The sequence below is a fragment of the Oncorhynchus keta genome, unplaced genomic scaffold, assembly GCF_023373465.1.
Source record: "Oncorhynchus keta strain PuntledgeMale-10-30-2019 unplaced genomic scaffold, Oket_V2 Un_contig_6244_pilon_pilon, whole genome shotgun sequence".
NCBI lineage: Eukaryota > Metazoa > Chordata > Actinopteri > Salmoniformes > Salmonidae > Oncorhynchus > Oncorhynchus keta.
In genome coordinates this window covers 480,471-505,563 of record NW_026288751.1, presented here as the reverse complement: position 1 = coordinate 505,563, position 25,093 = coordinate 480,471, and the positions used below count along the sequence as shown (strand labels likewise).

The 25,093-nt window shown below is 39.8% G+C and overlaps 1 protein-coding gene across 2 annotated transcripts in view; it reads left to right on the top strand.

Moving 5' to 3' along the window:
- LOC118391805 (neuronal PAS domain-containing protein 2) overlaps nucleotides 1–25,093 on the top strand; it is a 78,522-nt gene that overhangs the window by 1,832 nt on the left and 51,597 nt on the right. The window contains exon 1 of one of the 2 annotated variants that reach the window (XM_052511030.1): nucleotides 23,381–23,947. The exons of the other annotated variant lie outside the window; for it this stretch is intronic. The gene's annotated coding sequence lies outside the window, so the exon portion shown is untranslated. Of the gene's footprint in view, nucleotides 1–23,380; nucleotides 23,948–25,093 lie in introns of those variants that run through there. 2 annotated transcript variants of the gene reach the window in all.

Sequence of the window (25,093 nt, the reverse complement as noted above, 5' to 3'; positions counted from 1 at the left end):
GAGATGACGTGTAGGAGCTTGCAGGGAATTGTAGTTTTGCATGATGTCTACTTTGATTCTAATTAGCATGTTCAAATATGAGAGTAAATCGAGCCGAATATACAGTACCAGTCAAAAGTTTGGACACACATTCAAGGGTTTTTCTTTATTTTACTATTTTCTACTTTGTAGAATAATTAGTGAAGACATCAAAACTATGAAATAACACATGTGGAATCATGTAGTAACCAAAGAAGTGTTAAACAAATCTAAATATATTTTACAGTTGAAGTTGGAAGTTTACACACACCTTAGCCAAGTACATTTATACTCAGTTTTTCACAATTCCTGACATTTAATCCTAGTAAAAAATTCCCTGTTTTAGGTCAGTTAGCATCACTACTTTATTTTAAGAATGTGAAATGTCAGAATAATAGTAGAGAGAATGATTTATTTCAGCTTTTATTTCTTTCATCACATTCCCAGTGGGTCAGAAGTTTACATACACTCAATAAGTATTTGGTAGCATTGCCTTTAAATTGTTTAATTTGGGTCACATGTTTTGGGTAGCCTTCAACAAGCTTCCCACAATAAGTTGGGTACATTTTAGCCCATTCCTCTTGACAGAGCTGGTGTAACTGAGTCACGTTTGTAGGCCTCCTTGCTCGCACACGCTTTTTCAGTTCTGCCCACAGATTTTTGATAGGATTGAGGTCAGGGCTTTGAGATGGCCACTCCAATAGCTTGACTTTGTTGTCCTTAAGCCATTCTGCCACAATTTTGGAAGTATGCTTGGGGTCATTGTCCATTTGGAAGACGCATTTGCGACCAAGCTTTAACTTCCTGATTGATGTCTTGAGATGTTGCTTCAATATATCCACATCATTTTCCTCCCTCATGATGCCATCTATTTTGTGAAGTGCACCAGTCCCTCCTGCAGCAAAGCACCCCCACAACATGATGTTGCCACCCCCGTGCTTCACGGTTGGGATGGTGTTCTTCGGCATTCAAGCCTCCCCCTTTTTCCTCCAAACATAATGATGGTCATTATGGCCAAACAGTTCTATATTTGTTTCATCAGACCAGAGGACATTTCTCCAAAAAGTATGATCTTTGTCCCCATGTGCAGTTGCAAACCGTAGTCTGGCTTTTTTTATGGAGGTTTTGGAGCAGTAGCTTCTTCCTTGCTGAGCGTCCTTCCAGGTTAAGTCGATATAGGACTCATTTTACTGTGGATATAGATATTTTTGAACCTGTTTCCTCCAGCATCTTCACAAGGTCCTTTGCTGTTGTTCTGGGATTCATTTGTACTTTTCGCTCCAAAGTACATTCATCTCTAGGAGACAGAATGCGTCTCCTTCCATGCTGGTTATCTATGCCTTGAATGCTAAATAAATCACTGACAGTGTCAGCAGCAAAGCAGCCCCACACCATCACACCACCTCCTCCATGCTTCACAGTGGAAACCATACATGCGGAGATCATCCGTTCACCTACTCTGTGTCTCGCAAAGACACGGTGGTTGGAACCAAACATTTGGACTCATCAGACCAAAGGACAGATTTCCACCGGTCTAATGTCCATTGCTCGTGTTTCTTGGCCCAAGCAAGTCTCTTTTTCTTATTGGTGTCCTTTAGTAGTGGTTTCTTTGCAGCAATTTGACCATGAAGGCCTGATTCACGCAGTCTCCACTGAACAGTTGATGTTGAGATGAGTCTGTTACTTGAACTCTGTGAAGCATTTACAGTGCCTTGCGAAAGTATTCGGCATAAAGATATAAAACTGTATTTTTTTGTGAAGAATCAACAACAAGTGGGACACAATCATGAAGTGGAACGACATTTATTGGATATTTCAAACTTTTTTAACAAATCAAAAACTGAAAAATTGGGCGTGCAAAATTATTCAGCCCCTTTACTTTCAGTGCAGCAAACTCTCTCCAGAAGTTCAGTGAGAATCTCTGAATGATCCAATGTTGACCTAAATGACTAATTATGATAAATACAATCCACCTGTGTGTAATCAAGTCTCCGTATAAATGCACCTGCACTGTGATAGTCTCAGAGGTCTGTTAAAAGCGCAGAGAGCATCATGAAGAACAAGGAACACACCAGGCAGGCCCGAGATACTGTTGTGAAGAAGTTTAAAGCCGGATTTGGGTACAAAAATATTTCCCAAGCTTTAAACATCCCAAGGAGCACTGTGCAAGCGATAATATTGAAATGGAAGGAGTATCAGACCACTGCAAATCTACCAAGACCTGGCCGTCCCTCTAAACTTTCAGCTCATACAAGGAGAAGACTGATCAGAGATGCAGCCAAGAGGCCCATGATCACTCTGGATGAACTGCAGAGATCTACAGCTGAGGTGGGAGACTCTGTCCATAGGACAACTATCAGTCGTATATTGCACAAATCTGGCCTTTATGGAAGAGTGGCAAGAAGAAAGACATTTCTTAAAGATATCCATAAAAAGTGTCGTTTAAAGTTTGCCACAAGCCACCTGGGAGACACACCAAACATGTGGAAGAAGGTGCTCTGGTCAGATGAAACCAAAATTGAACTTTTTGGCAACAATGCAAAATGTTATGTTTGGCGTAAAAGCAACACAGCTCATCACCCTGAACACACCCTATCCCCACTGTCAAACATGGTGGTGGCAGCATCATGGTTTGGGCCTGCTTTTCTTCAGCAGGGACAGGGAAGATGGTTAAAATTGATGGGAAGATGGATGGAGCCAAATACAGGACCATTCTGGAAGAAAATCTGATGGAGTCTGCAAAAGACCTGAGACTGGGACGGAGATTTGTTTTCCAACAAGACAATGATCCAAAACATAAAGCAAAATCTACAATGGAATGGTTCAAAAATAAACATATCCAGGTGTTAGAATGGCCAAGTCAAAGTCCAGACCTGAATCCAATCGAGAATCTGTGGAAAGAACTGAAAACTGCTGTTCACAAATGCTCTCCATCCAACCTCACTGAGCTCGAGCTGTTTTGCAAGGAGGAATGGGAAAATAATTCAGTCTCTCGATGTGCAAAACTGATAGAGACATACCCCAAGCGACTTACAGCTGTAATCGCAGCAAAAGGTGGCGCTACAAAGTATTAACTTAAGGGGGCTGAATAATTTTGCACGCCCAAGTTTTCAGTTTTTGATTTGTTAAAAAAGTTTGAAATATCCAATAAATGTCGTTCCACTTCATGATTGTGTCCCACTTGTTGTTGATTCTTCGCAAAAAAAATACAGTTTTATATCTTTATGTTTGAAGCCTGAAATGTGGCAAAAGGTCGCAAAGTTCAAGGGGGCCGAATACTTTCGCAAGGCACTGTATATATAAAACACTTTTTTGATTACTACATGTTTTCATATGTGTTATTTCATCGTTTTGATGTCTTCACTATTATTCCACAATATAGAAAATAGTAAATATTAAGAATATCCCTTTAATGAGTAGGTGTGTCCAAACGTTTGACTGGTACTGCATTGATAAAAGTCACCTTGTCCAAGAGAGATTTACATGGTTATCAAAACGTCACAGCATGGTAAGCCTACACGAAACACAGCCCTTATTTGAAGTGTTTCTAAAATACCCTATTGGAAAATTGAATGGTGGAAAAACAATTGGAACAATTTCCCTGTTTTACAGCTAGGTTATATGAGTATTATGACACATCCACTGTGGGGCTCTATAAGGTCTTCTTTGCAAAGCTGTGTCATGGCAGTATAGAGGGTCAGTTCAAGCCTTGGCTATTTTATTTATTTATTTAGGCAAGTCAGTTTAGGCAAGTCAGTTAAGAAAAACATCTTATTTTCAGTGACAGCCTATGAACAGTGGGTTAACTGTCTTGTTCAGGGGCAGAACAACATATTTTTACCTTGTCAGCTTGGGGATTTGATCTTGCAACCTTTCAGTTACTAGTCCAACGTTCTAACCACTAGGCTACCTGCTGCCCTATAAAGGTTGAAAATATGCAACATGCTTTTTATGAGCTTTTAGAACAGATGCAGTGAGTTCTGTTAAAGAGGTGATGCCATAACCTTTACTTTCACAGAGCTCCTTGACAAGTTTTTGTTTTTAATCGAAAGGTGTACAGAGAGGAAATGGGGGTCTCAGCCCCCTCCTTATGCTGTAGAGGGTTTTCACGTCTCTCTGCCTGAAAATATGCTGTGTGAATGTTAGGTAACTCATGACACGCAGCCTCTGCTGTTACGGAGCCTGCTGGAGGGAAAGTAGGTTACTGGGCCATGTCCTGCAAGCTTAAACTGAACGCTAGTTGGAATATCGCTGGGGATGCTAAGTGTGACTAGCCATGCACAAATGGAGCAGGTCCGTGTAAAAGCAAAGTCATTTTTTCCCCCTGTGCTCGGTCCCTTTAAGAAAGACTCTCTTCAAGGCTTTGATGAATGTTCAACTCATGATGGTTCATTTCAAGCACACAATAAATTAGTGAAACATGACTACAGGTTTATTTCATAGAGGTCTCGAGATGAGCAGTGAATTCACTTTATTCTTAGGTCTAGCTGTGAGCAGTGAGGATCGATCGCACCGCACCATTTCCTGTTTCTATAATGTACCTGAGAATGTTTCATTATGAACTCTTTCAATGGAACGTACCTGCTGGTCGTTTTTCATTGGATGAAGGCTAACCTGAGAAGAATGTCTATTGCTGAAGTGTTTTTATTATTTTGTTATTAGGTGTAGTTGTTAAAGTGAAGCATCAAGCTCAACTCAAGTGTGCTGGCTGGAGTTTTCCTTTTTAAAGGGCAGTTTTATATTACCGAAAACTTCAATTTTATGAAGCGACGTTTTAGCATTGTGACACCCAGGTGAACTCCTATTTTGGGACATCAGTGAGGATTTAGCCTACTGCGTCGGTTCCCAACCTTTTCCGTTCTGAGGACCACCAAATCATCGTCAGTGGCTCTGATTGGACAGTGCATTCTGCTCAGCAGCAATTCAGGACACAATCTAATCATACCTGCACTTCAGAAAAGTGACTCTGCAGAGAAATAGCAATGCTCCTAATCCAGTGTAAATGCAAGTGTTAGGTAAAAAAATACATTCAGAGAATGATTCGGAATGGATTCACTTGATTAAATCAGTCAGACTGTGATCAGAAAGAGACTGTGCCATGACCCTTTATGTCACAGACAGGTCAGGGCCAAGCCGAGAAAAGGGTTTAACTCCAAAACTATGATGGTTTGATTTGGGGGGCTAAATGCCTGGTAGCGTTAGTCGTCAATTGTCTAGTGTGTTTGTATGGGAACAGGAGGTTTAGAAGATAACAGATGTCAGGGGTTATCATAGCTTCACAGGCCAGTAGAAGTCAATAGTTAGTGATTTTGAGTACATTTTTAACCTCCTTATTTATACCTCTAGAATTTGAAGTGAAAATGAAGGCAGTCACGTTGGCAGTGAACAGCTGTTGCACAGCAAGCATCTATTTACGGGCCATTCTTCACTTGTTAAATCACCTAGTGGTTGTAGTATGTTTCTTTGGGACACTGACAATGGAATGTCACATGGTTGTCAGCTGCACTGTTCCACATTAGATATCAACATAAACATGCCTCCCATCACCAATGTCATGCATTTGACGGTTGGTTTCCTGCGGCTTATGTCCTCAAGCAGTGACTGACATTAATTGACCTGGACACCGGGTGCTTGTTTCCTAGAAATTTGTTGAATAGTCAGATATTTGTTTAATTAATTTTTGAAGGGGATTGCTAAGCCCTACTTTCGGCACCTAATTGGAATGGATGTAAGATCAGTAATTAACATGTAACTTCTGTACTGAAGTGACAGTCAAGTGTGATGCATCTGTCAACAGGATAAGAATATGACGTACTTATAATCACCTCATGAGCAATTCCATGTTAACGGATTTACGCTTTGACTCAGTTTATTCACTTGAAATTGTATGTCAAATAAAAAACATTGATTTCAAAGTTTAACAAACCATACAAATCTATGCACAAAGACTACTTTTAACAATTTCCACTGAAACATTTACAAAAACGTATTTAGTGGAAGAACTGTGCAGAGACAAACTTTGGTAATGGAATCGTGGTAAAATCTCCCTCAGGTTTTTATGCGACCACGTTTTCAAAAATTTCTCAAATATCTGCTCCATATTAAGATTCAAAGATGTCTGCAGAAGGAATGGGGTGTCAGCTATGACATGACACCTTGAGTTATTGAACTACAATAAGAGGTGGATTTACAGCCGGCAATGGAATTACATCATGGGTCCCTGATCTCTAATACACAGAAATGCATAATTATGGATATGAATGTCATTCTCCTCATGTTTCACATCACAGCGTATCAGCGCTGTACTCCTTGTATTGTACTGCACTACTGTATTGTACTGTATTCCACTGTGCTCTACTCACTGTACAGTGCTGTACTGTACTGTGCTAACCAAACTTGTCCGGTCCGTCTGTGGACGTTAACATCAATACCAGGTTGGGCTGATCAAATGTAAACTACTTTTCAACATCAATGGATGTCCGGTGTCGCTAGGTGCTCATTGGGCGAGGATGCTGATTAATGTAAATGGAAAGAGAGAGGGCTCATAGGTAGGTGTCAGTAAGAGCTAGGACCGGTGACATTAACTGGAGAGTGAGAGTGAAAAGGCAGAGAGAGAGAGAGAGAGAGAGAGAGGGAGGGGTTGTCTAGACTTAGATTGTTTTAACATTCTTGGTTTGACTACTAGATGACAGAAAGACAAAGAAAACAGTTATGAGCTCAACATAACAGTATGGTAGTGGAAGGGAGGACAGTAGCAGGTGACCCAACTGTGGTTTATGACTATTGTGATTTCCCGTTGTAGCCAATTCAGTTGTAATAATTCGGTTACTGACTTTTTGGGGTATTCCATTACCAATTTGGTAACGGAATTACGAGTTTTAATCACTTAATAATTCATTTAAAAAGCCAATGCTGATTAATCAGACAATTTTTATTTTAATATTTGTAATAATGACAATTACAACAATACTGAATGAACACTTTTATTTTAACCTAATAAAATACATAAATAAAATCTATTTAGTCTCAAATAAATAATGAAACATGTTCAATTTGTTTTAAATAATACAAAAACACAGTGTTGGAGAAGAAAGTAAAAGTGTGCCATGTAAAAAAAGCTAACGTTTAAGTTGGTGGTTCCTTTTAACATGATTCTTCAATATTCCCAGTTAAGAAGTTTTAGGTTGTAGTTATTATAGGAATTATAGGACAATTTCTCTCTATACCATTTGTATTTCATATACCTTTGACTATTGGATGTTCTTATAGGCACTATAGTATTGCCAGCCTAATCTTGATAGGCTTGAAGTCATAAACAGAGCTGTGCTTCAAGCATTGCGAAGAGCTGCTGGCAAACGCAGTAAAGTGATGTTTGAATGAATGCTTACGAGCCTGCTGCTGCCTCAGTCAGACTGCTCTATCAAATACCAAATCATATACTTAATTATAATATAATAAACAGACAGAAATACGAGCCTTAGGCCATTAATTTGGTCAAATCTGGAAACATATAATTTAGAAAACAAAACGTTTATTCTTTCAGTGAAATACGAAACCGTTCCGTATTTTGTCGAACGGGTGGCAACCCTAAGTCTAAATATTGCTGTTACATTGCACAACCTTCAATGTTATGTCATAATTATGTAAAATTCTGGAAAATTAATTACGGTCTATGTTAGTAAGAAATGGTCTTCACAAAGTTTGCAACGAGACAGGAGGCCCAAACTGCTCCATATACCCTGACACAATTTCCCTAGTTAATATTGCCTGCTAACATGAATTTATTTTAACTAAATATGCAGGTTTAAAAATATATACTTGTGTATTGATTTTAAGAAAGGCATTGATGTTTTTGGTTAGGTGCATTGGTGCAACGATTGTGCTTTTTTCTCGAATTAACTTTTGTTAAATCATCACCCGTTTAGCGACGTAGGCTGTGATTTGATGATAAATTAACAGGCACCGCACTGATTATATTCAATACAGGACAAGCTTGTTTAAGTAGTAATATCATCAACCATGTGTAGTAAACAAGTGATTTTGTTAAGATTGATAGTTTTTTTATGAGATAAGTTTAATGCTAGCTAGCAACTTACCGTGGCTCCTTACTGCACTCGCGTGACAGGTTGTCAGACTGCCAAGCAGTCTCCTTGTGGATTGCAATGTAATCAACCGTTAATCAACCGATTAATCGACCATGCCGATTAATCGGTTGACCTCTAGTCTTTACATCAACATTGTTTTTAAAAATGTATTTCTCATACATTTTTAAGACTTTCTGGTAGATACTTTCTAAAATCTATTTTTCATCTGTTTATCCACAAAAGAAAGCCTTTACTTATGCCTAATTGTTAAGATTGAAAATAGTTGACAAATGTATCTATGTCTTCTTTTCCCCAAAATATAGACTCTTAGCTTTCATTTGACACCCACATTTATATGCTTTTATGAACTTCACAGGTTGGGGCTCATGTGTCCTTTTCGATGGAAATGCCCTCATGTAAATTATATTCTTGTGATTTTGGTATCCTCTGCTGGGATAGGTTGAGGATACAACTACAGATGTAGGATCTTAATTTGATCACCCAGTTGCAGGATACCTTTTTTTTTATCTTGTAGTGTATTTGAGGTTTAAAAAGGGTTCTCAAGTTTGTAATTTCCACTTTGAAATTTCAGATTTGATTTTCAGTTACAAAAATGTATCAACCCCTACAAAAATATCCATGAATTATAATCCACATAATAATTAACATATTCTGTTGCTTATTATTTTCCTGCTGTAGCAAACTTGCTCATATTAAGATCCCACATATGTATTGATCAGTTATAATTAGGTCACATCTGTAATACATGATTCATTAATCACGCCTCCTTTTTTGAGGCAGTGGGCCCAGGCTGCATCTGTCACCAGTGTGATGAGTGATTAAAATAACAGCTAGCATGAACTGGAGATTTTCTATGAAAGCTGCCTCTACTGGCAATTACTTGTAACTGAACTACGGCAACCTCAGTTCATTCTTTGTAGATTCCTTGAATTGAATTTAGGTGAAGTGATAGCTTGTATAAACCTCTTGAACAGTGATATATTATAGAGAGTAAAGTACTGTAGATGTACATCTTTCCCCTACTCTTTTATGTCCCAATGCATAGTGATAACATTTTGATAAAAAATAAATCATAACCAACCAAGCATTTTTGGAAAGTCAGTCATGGCACCTCCACTTCTTTCAGCAGTGGGGAATATTCTTTGCTTTTCACGTTTTGAAAAGGAAGTGTAACAAAGATGAGATCAAGGTTCACATGCTGATAATTACCCCAGTTGATAAGACATGAAAGACTAAACTACAAGCATGACACAACACAATTCCTATCAAGCTATAGATTATATGACATGTACTACTTAGTGCTTGTCATATAAGCAAAAAATAGGAATTCCTGCTACTGTCAGACAACTCATATTCACCTAACATATTAAACATATGGTGAAAATATAGCCATTCAAATCTAGAGGTAGAAAAGCTTGACATGATAATCTAAATACAGTGCATTTGGAAAGTATTCATTCCCCTTGATCTTTTCTCCACATTTTGTTACGTTAAAGCCTTATTCTAAACTGGATAAACATATTTTTTCCCCCTCATCAATCTACATACAATACCCCATAATAACAAAGCAAAAACTGTTTTTTAGATTTGTGCAACTGAAATATCACATTTACGTAACTATTCAGACCCTTTACTCAGTACTTTGTTGAAGCACCTTTAGCAGTGATTACAGCCTCGAGTGTTCTTGGGTATGACGCTACGAGCTTGGAACACCTGTATTTGTGGAGTTTCTCCCATTTTTCTCTGCAAATCCTCTCAAGCTCTGTCAGGTTGGATGGGGAGCGTCGCTGCACAGCTATGGCCACTCAAGGACATTCAGAGACTTGTTCCAAAGCCACTCCTGTGTTGTCTTGGCTGTGTGCTTAGGGTCGTTGTCCTGTTGGAAGGTGAACCTTCGCCCCACTTTGAGGTGCTGAGCACTCTGGAGCAGATTTTCATCAAGGATCTCTCTGTACTTTGCTCTGTTTTTATCTTTCCCTTGATCCTGACTACTCTCCCAGTCACTGCTGCTGAAAAACATCCCCACAGCATGATGCTGCCACCACCATGCTTCACCGTAGGGATGGTGCCAGGTTTCCTCCAGACGTGACACTTGGCATTCAGGCCAAGAGTTCAATCTTGGTTTCATCAGAGCAGAGAATCTTGTTACTCATGGTCTGAGAGTCCTTCAGATGCCTTTTGGCAAACTTGAAGCGGGCTGTCATGTGCCTTTTACTGAGGAGTGGCTTCCGTCTGGCCTCTCTACCATAAAGGCCTGATTGGTGATGTGCTGCAGAGATGGTTGTCTTTCAGGGAGGTTCTCTGATCTCCTTAGAGGAACTCAGAGTTACCATTGGGTTCTTGGTCACCTCCCTGACCAAGGCCCTTCTACCCCGATGGCTCAGTTTGGCCAGGCGGCAAGCACTAGGAAGAGTCTTGGTGGTTCCAAACTTCTTCCATTTAAGAATGATGGAGGCCACTGTGTTCTTGGGGACCTTCAATGCTGCAGAAATTTTTGGTCCTCTTCCCCAGATCTGTGTCTCGACACAATCCTGTCTCGGAGCTCTACGGACAATTCCTTTGATCTAATGGCTTTTTCTCTGACATGCACTGTCAACTTTGGGACCTTATATAGACAGGTGTATGCTTTTCCAAATCATGTCCAATCAATTGAATTTACCATAGGTGGACTCCAAGTTGTAGAAGCATCTCAAGGATGATCAATGGAAACAGGATGTACCTGAGAGCAATTTCGCATCTCATAGCAAAGGGTCTGAATAGAATAATATCTAAATAAGGTATTTATGTTTTTTATGGTTAATTTTGCAACATTTCTAAAACCTGTTTTCGCTTTGTCATTATGGGGTATTGTGTGTAGATTGAGGAACATTTTTTATTTAATCCATTTTAGAATAAGGCTGTAACGTAACAAAATGTGGAAAAAGGGAAGGGGTCTGAATACTTTCCGAAGGGACTGTATATCGGGTAGCTTGTGGTGCAGTATGTCATTAAGCATAAAATCCTGGTGATCCTGTGTGCTGTAGTAGTACTGTAGCATTCCTTGGTATACTTGGCGGCGGCTTCATTCACCCAGTGGAACTATGTTGCACATGACCCTTGAGAGTATGTCTGGTATTCATGTCACCCTCTTTAACCTTCTTACTGTGACAGACGAAATGTTCAGCTCGGGTTATAACTGCCAGTACAGACGTCATTAGCCTCTCTGCTGATGTCGCTCATCTCTGGTCCACAGCACACTGTCTTTGTACTCACTAGCTACAGGCAGAGACCTACTAGGGCATGACAAGACACTTAATTGCTTTACCTTTTATGTTCCTTTCTTCCGGTTGTTCAAATATGATTAATGTTTTGTGTGTCAGCATCTCACTTCAGAGAATCCATGGAAATTAGTTAGGGGAAATGGCATAACGTTTCTCACAGCATTGCTTTTCCCCATAGCACAGTAAGCTGTGGGGTGGTTACTGTAAGTAGACGACCTGGAATCCTCAAACATACTGTGATCAGTGCAGCTTGTTCATGGAAGTGTCCTCCCACACAATGAGTCTAGTTAACTTAGAGGTGAATTTACTTCAATCTGGGTGTATTTTAATCCTTGACCGTGTGCAAGACAGGGAGGCCTTCTGTATATCTGGGCTATTCTTTTTTTCTGGAGTGTCTATTCTCATGTCTGGTTGTGATAATCCTGGCTGCTCAGGCTTTACCGGAGTCTTCCAAGGCAAAAGGTCACAGTCAAGGGTTGGGTGTGGCTACACTGGTGCTCTCAGAGGAAGACAGTTTGGTTTCACAATCTGAGTAGGCCCAGCCCTTCAGATCTTGTTCTCAGGGTGTTGGTTGTGCGTCTCTATTACTGACGTAATCATTTGTTTGTGTTACGGAATACTACAATGTACAGACGGTCCATGGATTGTCTGAGGCGCCACTCCCTGAACATTTAATACATTTGCAAATGTCTAATTCACTGTACAGTAGAGCAGTGCTTCCCAAATGTTTTCACTCATGCCACACCTGAAAGCCCCTACCTCTCTGCCAACCCCTTGTACCCCACAGTTTAGGAACCACTGCAGTAGAGTGTAGGTCTGACAACTCCCTGGTATGAACTAGAAAAAAGTATTTACACCTGTTCATACATTTTAATGGATCAGGATACTGTACATTTTTTACAGGTTATAAACTTTTACTCACATGGGTTCAAATGTCAAAACTGTGCAAATTCTTTGTACACATGTCAAGAGTGAGACATATATATGTCTGACTGGTTACCTTAAGCAGTTTCTGGTGAAAGCATTGGCATTCCCAGACCAGACTAGAGGGAGGATAGGGAGATGTGCTAAACTCTTACATAGTGAGGAAAATGAGGTAGCAATTGACAGGAATAGGATCATATTTTTCATGCGTAGTTTGCTTTCACTCTCAACGCTGTTCCAGTGTGCTTTGCTTCCAAGTGTATCAGCTGCACCTCTTAAATGTATGTGGTTTATTATAATGATGGTGACGATGATGATACTTTGTCCGCCTAAAGTATCTCTTCAGGGTATTGTAACATAATCAGGGCCTTTCTGCAGCCAATAATTGAATTAAAGATGTAACCTCCTCTCAGTTTGTGTGCACAAAGTGTGAGCTGCATGGTCCTTCCATCCGTGCCCTAGAATCATGACCTACATACTGTATCTGCTCACACACCGCTTTAGGTAATTGTCATCATGTAGGCCGCAAAGATCATGTCTTTTGTTCCTGAGCAGGACGGTATAAGAGGCCTGATCAATCATAGGACTAATGATTTATTTATTTTGTTGTGTATGCTTAGCAGTTTGTTAAACTGTAATAAATGTCTGAAATCTATGTAGTGTAATAGTGAAGAAGTATTTAATAAAAAATAAAAACATCTTTACCAAGCTACATAAATAATAATCTTTTGTTTTTAAGTTGAGTATTATTCAAACTGTCACTTTTTAAATAAATGCAATAAAGCAGAGTCTATTGAATGTTGGTATAAATGATTTAACTTATGTTTATTCCCCTGGTATTTTTAACGTAATTCATAAGTTGCAAAGACATTTGCTTTAGGCCCAGTTCATAATGAAACCCTTTGATTAATTGATTTACCTGATGTTCATTTATAAATTATAACATTTGTACAGGGACTCTATTTGCTCGCTCTCCGAATTATTGATGAATCTGAACTTGTCTTAATTGATTGAACCAGGTTAGTACAATCAAACATCTCCGAATAAGGCATTCCCTAGAGTTATCTGAATTATATAGGGCTTAGCTGTTAAGAGGTTTGGGCCAGTAACTGAAAGGCCACTGATTCCCCCGAGCCGGCTAGGTGAAATGTCTGTCGATGTGCCCTTGAGCAAGGCACTTAATCTTAATTGCACCTGTAAGTCACTCTGGATAAGAGTGTCTACTAAAATGTATGGTTTTGCTGTTACCAATTGATTATTTATGAATATTCACCTTTGGATGTTTCTTTTTTTGTTCATTTCTTGGTCAATCACTATATTCATGTCACTCATCATTTTGAAGATAACAAATACATTGATTGCATGCTTTGTAGGCTGCTTGTTTACTTATTGTAAGGTCCATTAGTGTCAAATGCAGTTTATTCTTAAGCAAACCATCCAGTTACTTTCTGTTAAGCTGCTTGATAAGATCAGATATCCTCATTTTATCTCGATGTGGAATATGTGAACATACTGAGCATACTCAGTTCCTGCATGCATGGCATGAAATGAATTCTGAGGTACAGTCTAGATTTGATTTGTGATTTTTAGACCTGTCAGCTGCTCTCCACTCACATGATACCTGCTACCTCAAGGCCTCCAAAGGTGTCTCATTTGGAAACATTGTCTACACAATACATCTCAAACGGTCATAAGGACAGGATGACCTTTTGCCAGATGAGATGGGACATGGGGCGTTTCATTTTGCAAAGGAAGAAAAGCTATGTTAAACAATGTTAAGCCTTGTGAACATCAATTGCATGAAAAATGTATCAACAATTTACTCTTAGTTTTGCCAACAAGGATGATGAGGCTACATTTAAAAGGTTTTGGTTAGGATTGCATCAGACTTTAGAAAGCTAGTCCTCAGTAGAAAGCCAGTCCTCAGTAGAAAGCCAGTCCTTAGTAGAAAGCTAGTCCTTAGTAGAAAGCCTGTCCTCAGTAGAAAGCTAGTCCTCAGTAGAAAGACAGTCCTCAGTAGAAAGACAGTCCTCAGTAGAAAGACAGTCCTCAGTAGAAAGACAGTCCTCAGTAGAAAGCCAGTCCTCAGTAGAAAGCCAGTCCTCAGTAGAAAGCCAGTCCTTAGTAGAAAGCCAGTCCTCAGTAGAAAGCCAGTCCTCAGGACAAAGCCAGTCCTCAGGAGAAAGCTAGTCCTCAGTAGAAAGCTAGTCCTCAGTAGAAAGCCAGTCCTCAGTAGAAAGCCAGTCCTCAGTAAAAAGCCAGTTGTCAGTAAAAAGCCAGTCCTCAGGAGAAAGCCAGTCCTCAGGAGAAAGCCAGTCCTCAGTAGAAAGCCAGTCCTTAGTCTTGTGGAAACGAGGCAATTCTGAGACTAACTTCCAATAATTGTGTACCTATGGTAGGACTCTGCTTTGAGTCAGTGAGTTGAGGGGAAGAACTGCGTTGGCTGATGGAAAAGAGAGGACCGCATGCGTTTCCACCACACAATGTTTCCATGGGAACACAGAGAGAACCGAAGTACCACAGCCTGATACATTTTATTTGATTTAACTTTTATTTCGGCAGGGATCATGCAGATGAGCCCAGTAATTAATTACAGTCAGTGCATCAAATGACGACTGTGATGACATCACGACACCAGCATCACAGATGCCTGCTAGAGGTAGTTTGGCTCAACATCTCATTGATTGCAATGTTAAAAGACACTTTCTTTTTTCTAAGATCTGAGGGTAACAGCTAGGCTTTAGGTACAGGGGAGTGACACACGCTGCAGTCCCTCAATTTATTACGTAGAAGGGGACCATTTATGAACACTGAGTGTCATCCCATTATCCAATCGCCTGACCTACATAACAGAGGAACTAATCTCTACGTAGGCGGATGGTGAATAATGCAGTAAAATGTGGGTGATCTTTATGAATCATAAATGTCTCAGACTTGTTGGCCGCTGGCACAGGATGGTTATTTCAGTGTGATACAGCATCATCATCCTGGAATCAGTTCACTCTGGGATCATCATGCAATAAGGGTACATTTTTGACAAGCATGAGTGAATGTTTTTTAGGTTTTACTCAGATAACCTTATTTCAATCAAAACTATGGTCAATATACACTACATGGCCAAAAGGATGTCGACACCCCTTCAAATGAGTGAATTTGGCTATTTCTGCTACACCCGTTACTGACAGGTGTATAAAATCGAACACACAGCCATGCAATCTCCATAAACACATATTAGCAGTAGAATGTCCTGTACTGAAGAGCTCAGTGACTTTAAACATGGCATCATCATAGGATGCCACCTTTCAAACACGTCAGGTCGCTCTGGATGGGAGTCTGTTAGATGACTGAATGTAATGTAAATGCTGGATGGTTTCACTGCAAGTAGATTCTATGTTTTAATATTCAATAAAAAAAAAAAATTGCTCGCTGCCATTGGACTCCGGAGCAGTAGAAACGTGTTCTCTGGAACGATGAATCACGCTTCACCATCTGGCAGTCCGACGGACCAATCTGGGTTAGGTGGATGCAAGGAGAATTCTACTTGCCCGAATGCATTGTGCCAACTGTAAAGTTTGGAGGAGGAATAATGGCCTGGAGCTGTTTTTCATGGTTCGGACTAGGCCCCTTAGTTCCAGTGAAGGGAAATCTTAACACAACAGCATACATTCTAAACGATTCTGTGCTTCCAACTTTGTGGAAACAGTTTGTGGAAGGACCTTTCCTGTTTCAGCATGACAATGCCCCATGCACAAAGCGAGGTCCATACAGAAATGGTTTGTCGAGGTTGGTGTGGAAGAACTTGACTGACCTGCACATAGCCCTGACCTAAACCCCATCGAGTACCTTGGGGATCAATTGGAATGCCTACTGTGACGCCTAATTGCCCAACATCAGTGCCCCTACTTCACTAATGCTCTTGTGGCTGAATGGATGGAAGTCCCCACAGCAATGTTCCAACATCTAGTGCTAAGCATTCCCAGAAGACTGTTATAGTAGCAAAATGGGGGACCAAGTCAATATTCATGATTTTGGAATGAGATGTTCAACGAGCAGGTGTCCACATACTTTTGGTTATATAGTGTTTTTGAATAATGCTGATTTAAAAACTGGCAGCAATATTATTTGCCATATGAGTAAATTAGTCTGTTATACTGTATGCAGATGAATGAAACCACATGCACAACAACTTTTTAAAGGGTACTGTAATTAATGAAACATACTTGCAATTAACCATATTCCCTTGATATTAATTAAGCATGGGACTCTGAAAATAGTTATATTTCTTTAATTATGCCTTTGAGCAGCGTTGTTTTCGCAGACCTGTAAGAACAGTGGTTAATGAGTCAACTGTCAGTCATTTTTTTCACTACTCAGAGATTATATAGAAAGCAATTGCTGTAGCCGGTAACACAAATGCTCTTCACAGCCTGCAAGCCTCTGATTTAATTGAGCTGTCATTTGTGTTTTCTGTGTGATAAAAAAGTGTCTCGTAGTTAAATTCAAAACAGGTCACCTTAATTATAGGCTCCTACATTGTTTAATTAGTTTGAGACTTTCCTCATCTCCTCTTATACAATAGACCCACATGTAAATGTTAATTTACCATTCATCATGAGCTAGGCCTAGTGTAGCTTACGGCTTTAATGAAAGAACATTAGTCTGATAATAAAGCACATTAATAGACAGAGAGAGGGAGAGAAAATTGTAGGTTGTTCATAGCCTTGCTTATTATGGTCTATGACGCAAGTGTGTAGATGCAAGTGCCATACATATACAGTATGTAAGGTGTACTAGGTTCTAAAAGTAAGGGCACAATTCCTCATTTCAGGTTAGGATTGTGTCTTGAACTAGACAAATAGGGGGTGGTGTGTCTCTGTGTCTCTGACTGAATGATTGTTGAAGGGAAATCAGGCATCTAAAACCTGCCAGAATTTCTGCATCAACTTGCATTTTGTCATTACGAGATTAAGAGTTATTATTGTGTTATTAATATATTACTACTGCAATAGGCAAAAGTTTATACAATATAATTAAATAGAATAAAACAGGAAATGATCTCATGATTATTTAGATACACAGGACATGGCAATGGAGGAGACAAAACGAAAGAGCTGATTGTGGACTTCAGGAAACAGCAGAGAGACCACGCTCATATGCACATCGACGGGATCACTGTGGAGAAGGTGGAAAGCTTCAAGTTCCTCGGCGTACACATCACTGACAATCTGAAATGGTCCACCCACACAGATAGTGTGGTGAAGTAGGAGGCTGAAGAAATTCGGCTTGGCCCTTATGACCCTCACTAACTTTTACAGATGCACATTTGAGAACATCCTGTAGGCCTGGTACTGCAACTGCACCTCCCACAACCGCAGGGCTCTCCAGAGGCCCAACGCATCACCGGGGGCACACAGGATGGCCAAAAAGATCATCAAGGACATCAACCACCCATACCACGGCCTGTTCACCCCGCTATCATCCAGAAGGTGAGGTCAGTACAGGTGCATCAAAGCTGGGACCGAGACTGAAAAACAGCATCTATCTCAAGGCCATCAGACTGTTAAATAGCCTTCACTAGCCGGCTACCACCCGCTTACTCAACCCTGCACCTTAGAGGCTGCTGCCCTATATACAGTGCCTTGCGAAAGTATTCGGCCCCCTTGAACTTTGCAACCTTTTGCCACATTTCAGGCTTCAAACATAAAGATATAAAACGGTATTTGTTTGTGAAGAATCAACAACAAGTGGGACACAATCATGAAGTGGAACAACATTTATTGGATATTTCAAACTTTTTTAACAAATCAAAAACTGAAAAATTGGGCGTGCAAAATTATTCAGCCCCTTTACTTTCAGTGCAGCAAACTCTCTCCAGAAGTTCAGTGAGGATCTCTGAATGATCCAATGTTGACCTAAATGACTAATGATGATAAATACAATCCACCTGTGTGTAATCAAGTTGACAGTCCGTTAAAAGCGCAGAGAGCATCATGAAGAACAAGGAACACACCAGGCAAGTCCGAGATACTGTTGTGAAGAAGTTTAAAGCCGGATTTGGATACAAAAATATTTCCCAAGCTTTAAACATCCCAAGGAGCACTGTGCAAGCGATAATATTGAAATGGAAGGAGTATCAGACCACTGCAAATCTACCAAGACCTGGCCGTCCCTCTAAACTTTCAGCTCATACAAGGAGAAGACTGATCAGAGATGCAGCCAAGAGGCCCATGATCACTCTGGATGAACTGCAGAGATCTACAGCTGAGGTGGGAGACTCTGTCCATAGGACAACAATCAGTCGTATATTGCACAAATCTGGCCTTTATGGAAGAGTGGCAAGAAGAAAGCCATTTCTTAAAGATATCCATAAAAAGTGTCGTTCAAAAAAGTTTACCACAAGCCACCTGGGAGACACACCAAACATGTGGAAGAAGGTGCTCTGGTCAGATGAAACCAAAATGGAACTTTTTGGCAACAATGCAAAACGTTATGTTTGGCGTAAAAGCAACACAGCTCATCACTCTGAACACACCCTATCCCCACTGTCAAACATGGTGGTGGCAGCATCATGGTTTGGGCCTGCTTTTCTTCAGCAGGGACAGGGAAGATGGTTAAAATTGATGGGAAGATGGATGGAGCCAAATGCAGGACCATTCTGGAAGAAAACCTGATGGAGTCTGCAAAAGACCTGAAACTGGGACGGAGATTTGTCTTCCAACAAGACAATGATCCAAAACATAAAACAAAATCTACAATGGAATGGTTCAAAAATAAACATATCCAGGTGTTAAGAGTGGCCAAGTCAAAGTCCAGACCTGAATCCAATCGAGAATCTGTGGAAAGAACTGAAAAAATGTCAGTCTCTCGATGTGCAAAACTGATAGAGACATACCCCAAGCGACTTACAGCTGTAATCACAGCAAAGTATTAACTTAAGGGGGCTGAATAATTGTGCACGCCCAATTTTTCAGTTTTTGATTTGTTAAAAAAGTTTGAAATATCCAATAAATGTCGTTCCACTTCATGATTGTGTCCCACTTGTTGTTGATTCTTCACAAAAAAATACAGTTTTATATCTTTATGTTTGAAGCCTGAAATGTGGCAAAAGGTCGCAAAGTTCAAGGGGGCCGAATACTTTCGCAAGGCACTGTATATAGACATGGAATCACTGGCCACTTTAATAATGGAACACTAGTCACTTTTATCATCTTTACATACTGCTTTACTCATCTAATATGTACATTGAGGGATGCAGTAGTATTTAACAAGTCACACAAATCTAAAAGTAAAGGAATGGAATTCAGAATTATATAAATATCAGGACGAGCAATGTCGAAGTGGCATTGAGTAAAATACAGTAGAATAGAATACAGTATATACAGTGAGGGGAAAAAAGTATTTGATCCCCTGCTGATTTTGTACGTTTGCCCACTGACAAAGTGTTGTTGTAATTCTGTCTCTCACTGTTCAAATAAACCTACCATTAAAATTATAGACTGATCATTTCTTTGTCAATGGGCAAATGTACAAAATCAGCAGGGGATCAAATACTTTTTTCCCTCACTGTATATACTGTATTCTATTCTACTGTATTTTAGTCAATGCCACTTCGACATTGCTCATCCTGATATTTATATAATTCTGAATTCCATTCCTTTACTTTTAGATTTGTGTGACTTGTTAAATATTACTGCATTGTTGGAGCTAGGAACACAAGCATTTCGCTACACCCGCACTAACATCTGCTAAATATGTGTATGTGACCAATAAAATGTGATTTGATTACAGAAGAGAGAGCATGTCTTGCCATCAGTGAGTGTAGAAGTAAGTGACTCCCCTGGTGTGAATGTGCATACTAAGTACTAAGGGACTTTTGAATATGTTCTTGCTCTATCGGTTTGACTATTGCTGGCATTGAAAACCAAGCCTTGTATTATCCAGCTTGTGCTTCACAGTATTTCCAAAGGTCTCAAAAGGAAAGAAACAGTCCTGTTTTGTATCCAGTGTTAGTTCGTAGACAGGTCTTGGAGCTGAAGCCTGTATAGAAAGAACATATTTCCACCCCTGAGACTTTAGCTGCAGACATTTGACATTTTTTACAGGAAGCTTATGGCTGTAATTAGTTATTCATTTACTGACAAGTTTAAAGTTGAAATGTTCACAAGATATGTGTCCTGATGTTCAATTTCATAGACAAACAACGTAATAAGGTTTTATTGCAGCCAGTTAGGTAGTTACGGCTGTTATGGCTTGGGAAGCCTTCTCATTCATACTCTTTTCATGAGGAGGTTGTCGAAAGCTGTGTGTTGTGGACTAAATGTCACCTGGACCCCGGCAACAAATGCAAATTGTAAGTTGTCTAGTTTAAAAGATAAATATAAAATACAGATAAGTGATTCAAATTATTTTGATCCTACAGAAAAAAACTCTGGAACAGTTCTATGGGAACAGACTTAACCTAGGACAGAAAGGTGGTTTAATAAATGTGAATATCATTGTTAAATTGAGAGTGTATGTGATACAGTGCTTAGACTGTGTGTGACTCAGTTGTGATTGGCATGAGTAGTCCTTCCATCTGTCATGTCCCTCACAGGTGGCTGCATGTGTGTGATATATCACTACATATATGTGTACAGTAGCCTGCGTTTTGATACTCATAAAGCATTGAGTAACATGTGTCTGTTAATAGATAAGAGCAGCTTCCAAACACATTTATTGATATATCAATTTTTCCAGTGTAGCGGAAGTGAACAAGCGAGGCTAGTGGTGAAGGGACATTTCATGCACAGGGTATTCATGGAACTGGACACTGACCTTACTGAATAATGTTTTTGTTAAAAAAATACAGGAGAGTATGTAGAATCTGAATCTGTGTGTCGACCATGTGTGCACTGTAAATGTGGGTTTGTGTGTGGTTGTGACAGTTTATCAGATCTTGGGCTATTTCCCATAACTGGGTTGTGTATATACAGTATCTCAATGGAGAAAGCATCCGAGCGAACAAAACAGCGCCCCTCTGTCTCTGTATGTGTAGGCCATCTATCTGATGCGGTCTGGTCATAAAGAGTATGACGTTGTTGCTGCCAGTAGCATGGAATGCAAGAGAAGCATATGGTGAGCATATGGTTTCACTTGATTAAAAAAGTATAAAATAATAGCCAATCATCATTGAGCTCAACTTGACACCACAAACAAGTGTCAACGGAAGCCAGTTTGGATTTGGCTTCACTCCTATTAAAGAGAAATACATCATCGATAGAAACAACTTGTTGTCCTCCGGTGGCTAGCCAGCTAGCTAAAATGGTCCCTTTACTAAATTAGCCATGGATGGAGATAGGGATTTGGACTTGTGGTTTTACTAAATTCTCCGTACTGGCCAATGATTATACCGGCGATTCTGATCCAAGCATAAAATACATTGTGCCCCTGGAATGAGAGGATGGAAGTTCAATATGTGTAATGGGTGCGTGCTGATGGCAGGGAAGTCAGACGCAGGAGAACGAACTTGGTATAAACAGAGTCGTTTAATAAGTGCTCACAAAACTCAGAAAACCAAAATATACAAAATAATAAAAGTGGGTACAAAACTCGTCGCACGCCAGAACATAACTTGAACATAACATACAATCACAGACAAGGACATGAGGGGAAACAGAGGGTTAAATACACAACATGTAATTGATGGGATTGGAATCAGGTGTGAAGGAAGACAAGACAAAACCAATGGAAAATTAAAAATGGATCAGCGATGGCTAGAAGATTGGTGACGTCGACCGCCGAACACGGCTCGAACAAGGAGAGGGACCGACTTCAGTGGAAGTCGTGACAATTTGTAGCTAGATGTAGAAGCCTTATGTTAGCTATCTAACGGTGCCCATGAAAGAAAGTTCGGCTAGCGAGCAAGCATTTTAGCCAGGTAGCCTAGGACAACAAAAAAATAAAAGTGTGTACTGTATGACCGAGTCATAGACCATTTCATCAACATGAAAGAGAGGAGGATGGCATTGGCGTCTCTCTACAAGTAGGGTGAGTCAACATGTTTTTTCTACTTGTACGAACACACACACACACACATCAGAACCATGGACAGCAACACCATACTGTATTTAGCTTACGTTGATTGGACTAAATTGTTTTTGCTATAATTTAGTTGTCATTGTATTAGACTAAGCATATGTCATTTGATGTTGAAATGTTGAAGTTGAAATGGTGCTGGAATAGTGGCGGCAGCTCCTGTTTTCTTTGCAACTTGCAGTAACTCTCTGTGGTTCTAAATCAATAGTTGTTTAGTAGTCAGAACATTTCTGGAATATGAACTTTCTTAACCATGCTGTCGGTCATGTAACTCTTTGTTACATGCGATATGTTTGGACAGTGGTTGCTCTCCGGTTTTGTGATGAAACAAAGGTGTCCTCCTGTAGCTCAGTTGGTAGAGCATGGCGCTTGTAACGCCAGGGTAGTGGGTTCGATTCCCGGGACCACCCATACGTAGAATGTATGCACACATGACTGTAAGTCACTTTGGATAAAAGCGTCTGCTAAATGGCATTTATTATTATGTGGATTTATTCTGCCACTGGGTCTTCTTATTGTCTCGGCCTTAGGCCTTTTTATCTCGGCCTTAGGCCTTTATATCACGGTGGCAAGGCATATGAACTAACAGGCTATAGAGCAAACAATGCAATTTTGAGATGTTGTAATATGGCTTTTTTTCTGTATTGTAGCTCTACTGCAGTTAGGGCAATATATTTTATTAGAATAGGCCTAAGAATTGTGAAAATAATTTCCCCTTGTACAGTATGTTGGCCTACTGCAAAGACTGGTAAAATGTCCTTCATCTTCATCTCAGAACTTTTCAGGATCAAATTGTAATTGCAATATTTGATAGACAACCTAACCTGATTTGTCACCATGTCATGAATTGCCAGCCTACAGGCTACATGAAACAGGTAACACGAAGGTGAGGCCTCAATTGTATACGTCATTAGCAACGTTACTATAAACGTTATTACAGTGATCGGGAGCCAAAACCATTGACAGCCAACCTCGAACCTATCAGAGATACTACATGTCCCGCTCTCTACCCCATGATGTTGGCTACAACGTTTAATGGAATAAACTCGGCACTGGAATTAATACAGACGTTCGAATTCAGAATAATGTGACCTAAATGCCGTTCAAGTGTTAGTATTATCCGAACTATTATTTTTCTCACTATGTATACTCCTAGTCGTGTGTTGTACAGCCGGTTGCTAATGATGTCCTTAGCTAAGTATTGAGCTACCGACTGACCTACTTTCCCTGTTCGCAGCGGCTCAGTCCTGTTTACAAGGGACTGCCAACGGAGGTTGAGTGGTAGAGGAAAACAGATAGAGCATAGACCTGAAAACGATTACTCCCGAAATCTTGTACAGTGTGTGTACCGAATAGGGATTGTTACATGAATCGGATTTCGAATCATACTTAGGCAGCGTATGTATGCAATAATTGATGGTCTTTTCGCGATGCGTTTGTGGTGAGTCAAGCTTAGGATAGATAGTCTACTTGGCTCAGTGAATTGCACAGTAGGCTATGTGGGAAAATGAGTACCGACAAAAGTAAAGTATGGATCTTTATGTCAACTAAAGTCTTGTTTTCAAGGTATGTAAAATGTTTATGTCCTTTGCATGTTTTGTCACTCTAGTCTTGTGATAATGAAAACGTTTACCGGTTGGGTTTGCTTCCATTTTGGATGAATAGATCTGTAGGCTACTGCTTCTAACTAACGGTGTCAAAATACAAATAAAGTAGGCTAACTATTACCAATGTTAATTTATATGCAATATATGTCGTTTTCATAGAGAATTGTTATATGTCCTTTGTGTATTCCCCAACGTAGTTATTCATTTTCTTAACAGGCTCCATGACAGTTCAGCTCACTGGTAGCCTATAGATTTACGAGTAGAGCATGTCCTTGCAAGTGTATGAGTTGTCTGTTTTGAGAAACATCATTTTAAAACCATGTTTACGTTGATTAGATCATAGTGCTTTTGGCACTTGCATGGTAACTGATTGGTTGAGGAGGCTTAGTGCAAATCATGTCTGGTCAATTAATCAAGTGAGGAATCTTGAAGTTATTTAAATGATGTATTTTGGGAACTTCCAGTAGGGCTTTTAGCAAGCTCTGGATATAGCTCAGTGACTTGTCATCTGAGGAGTGTAATATGAATGTACCTACAATTGCTGTACAATACTTCATGTAAATGTTGCATTTGCAAATATTTCCATTGAATTTTCACATCATGATTTGAAAGGTTTGACATCTGTCATTTGACATTTCCATATAATAATTTGTCTTCTTCTGTCAGCAGCCTAAGTAGATGGTTAGCTAAGTAGGCCTAGTGTATGAAACCATATGAATTAATTATCTGCCAATGTAATTTCCCCCCAGTTTAGTCAGGGGACATTATTATTTCTACACCTCAGTGGATTTTGGTTGGAGGAGAAGGTCAGTGAGTGCGTGAGATGTCCCTCCCATTGTTTGGCTTAGGGAGCCAATGGAGGTGAATCTCTCTGATGTTGTTTCCTTTTCATTCAAGACAGGGTTTAGTTAGTTGACTAGTTTAATCATGGAGACGCACATTGATCCAGGAAGTAAAGTCAATGATTAATTCTCTTTCCAGATTGATGGTTGTCACTACAAAAAATTAGCTTTTTTGGTATTATTTTAATGTTAGGCTTAGGCATAAGGTTAGCAGTGTGGTTAAGGTTAGGGTTTGGGTTAGGGTTAGGTTTAAAGTCAGAATT